Raw genomic sequence first — 3195 nt, 5'->3', positions numbered from 1 at the left:
ATCAAATTCGTATGAAATTGGGTGATGAATGGAAAACAGCATTTAAAACTAAGTTTGGATTATATGAGTGGTTAGTCATGCCTTTTGGGTTAACTAATGCACCTAGTACTTTCATGAGGTTAATGAACGAAGTTTTACGTGCTTTCATTGGACGATTTGTGGTAGTTTACTTTGATGACATATTGATTTATAGCAAATCTTTGGAGGAACATTTGGAACATTTACGTGCTGTTTTTATTGCTCTACGTGATGCACGTTTGTTTGGAAACCTTGGAAAGTGCACCTTTTGCACCGACCGAGTATCTTTTCTTGGCTATGTTGTTACTCCACAGGGAATTGAAGTTGATAAAGCCAAGATTGAAGCTATTGAGAGTTGGCCGCAGCCCAAAACGGTCACACAAGTGAGGAGTTTCCTTGGCCTCGCTGGTTTCTATAGGCGTTTTGTGAGAGATTTCAGCACCATTGCTGCACCTCTCAACGAGCTTACAAAGAAGGATGTGCCTTTTGTTTGGGGTACCGCACAGGAAGAAGCTTTCACGGTATTGAAAGATAAGTTGACACATGCTCCTTTACTCCAGCTTCCTAATTTCAATAAGACTTTTGAGCTTGAATGTGATGCTAGTGAAATTGGATTAGGAGGTGTGTTATTACAAGATGGAAAACCTGTTGCATACTTTTCTGAAAAATTGAGTGGGCCTAGTCTGAACTATTCTACTTATGATAAATAATTATATGCTCTTGTTCGGACCTTAGAAACATGGCAACATTATTTATGGCCCAAGGAATTTGTTATACATTCTGATCATGAATCTTTGAAACACATTAAAAGTCAAGCAAAACTGAACCGTAGACATGCTAAATGGGTTGAATTCATTGAGACTTTCCCTTATGTCATTAAACACAAGAAGGGTAAAGAAAATGTTATTGCTGATGCCTTGTCTCGTCGTTATACTATGCTTTCACAACTTGACTTTAAAATATTTGGTTTGGAGACCATCAAAGATCAATATGTTCATGATGCTGAATTTAAGATGTATTGCAGAATTGTAAGGAAGGGAGAACTTGGAACAAGTTCGTTCTTAACGATGGATTTGTGTTTCGTGCTAACAAGCTATGCATTCCAGCTAGCTCCGTCCGTCTTTTGTTGTTGCAGGAGGCGCATGGAGGAGGATTAATGGGACACTTTGGTGTCAAGAAGACGGAGGATATACTTACTACACATTTCTTTTGGCCAAAGATGAGACGGGATGTTGAGCGTTTTGTTGCTCGCTGCACTACATGTCAAAGAGCTAAGTCACGACTCAATCCTCATGGTTTATATATGCCTTTGCCAGTACCTAGTGTTCCTTGGGAGGATATATCTATGGACTTTGTTTTAGGTTTACCTCGAACAAAGAAGGGGAGGGATAGCATATTTGTTGTTGTGGATAGGTTCTCGAAAATGGCACACTTTATACCATGTCATAAAAGCGATGATGCTGTTAATGTTGCTGATTTGTTCTTTCGTGAAATTATTCACTTACATGGTGTGCCAAATACTATTGTTTCAGATCGTGATACTAAATTTCTTATCCACTTTTGGAGATGTTTATGGGCTAAGTTGGGGACTAAGCTGCTTTTTAGTACTACTTGTCACCCCCAAACTGATGGACAAACTGAAGTAGTCAATAGAACATTGTCTACTATGCTTAGGGCTGTTTTGAAGAATAACAAGAAAATGTGGGAAGAATGCTTGCCTCATATTGAATTTGCTTATAATCGCTCATTGCATTCTACTACTAAGATGTGCCCTTTTGAAATTGTGTATGGTTTCCTACCTCGTGCACCTATTGATTTGTTGCCTCTTCCATCTTCAGAGAAGGTTAATGTTGATGCTAAAGAACGTTCTGAATTGATTTTAAAAATGCATGAGTTAACTAAGGAAAACATTGAGCATATGAATGCTAAATATAAACTTGCTGGAGATAAGGGTAGAAAACATGTTGTGTTTGTTCCTGGAGATCTTGTTTGGTTACATTTGCGTAAAGATAGATTTCCTAATCTGCGCAAATCAAAGCTAATGCCACGTGCTGATGGTCCTTTTAAGGTGTTAGAGAAAATAAATGATAATGCATATAAACTTGAGCTACCTGTAGATTTTGGGGTTAGTCCCACTTTTAACATTGCAGATTTGAAGCCTTATTTGGGTGAGGAAGATGCGCTTCCGTCGAGGACGACTTCATTTCAAGAAGGGGAGGATGATGAGGACATCAATACCATTGTTACACCCACAGCCCCTACTGTTACATATACTGGACCAATATAGGAGTGCATGATTTCAGGACTTTGAAGCCGCCATAAGGAGTGCATGAAGCCTTGGACGAATATACAAGATGCCACTTCATAATATTCGTCCATAGGCTATTCTAGGTGCTGCGTCACCTTATTAATGGGCCAGGCCCATGTAATTTCGAAATACTTAAGTATAGGCTATTTTTAGAGTCCGTATGTGTGGGGAAACAAGAGTTAGGGTTGGTTTCGGACCCCACCCTCAAGGGCCACGAAATTCCCCCCTCTTCCTCCATATATACAGCCCTTAGGGCGTTGTTTAGACTTTGGGTTTTGTTTAGATTAAAAGTTCGCCATAGCTGCAACTTCGCGTACTTCGTTTGTGTCCAACGACCAGACCAAGACGTCACAGAACCCCACCTTGATCAATAAAGTTTTCATCTTATATTCGCAATATCCCGATTGCAATCTCAGTTTCTTGCTTGTTCTTCGTTTGCTCGCAGGAAACAGAGCCTCGTGGTCAGGTTGATCGTGCTCCGGCGTGGTGAATAACCCTCGGAAGTTGGTTTAGCGATTGCTAAGGCGCGACGTCTCGCACGTTCGTAGTCGGATCGTCAAGGTCGACTCCCACAAAAAACGATAGCCACCATCTCATCGAAACATCGGGACACCTTAGCCTCTATCAAACAGTCTTTCTTCGGAATTCTACTGAATGGGTCGATCCTCCCCTCCGTTTGTTTTAGCAACTTATATCCTAAGGTCTCTTCGCGAAGAACTCTCCGTCAACGACAGAGCAACTAACCTGCCTGCAGTGGCGGGGCAGTTTTTTTTAAATAAGACCTGGCTGATTATCCCTACCCTCGGTAGCCTACGAGTTTACGTCCATCCCTAGTCGGGTACAGTTTTCTTTATTTTTATCTCTCGTAG

This window comes from Triticum urartu, chromosome 5A (assembly GCF_056163025.1).
Source record: "Triticum urartu cultivar PI428250 chromosome 5A, HENAU_Tu73, whole genome shotgun sequence".
Classification (NCBI taxonomy): domain Eukaryota; kingdom Viridiplantae; phylum Streptophyta; class Magnoliopsida; order Poales; family Poaceae; genus Triticum; species Triticum urartu.
The sequence above is the reverse complement of the archived record's forward strand: the minus strand, read 5'-3'. Positions refer to the sequence as shown.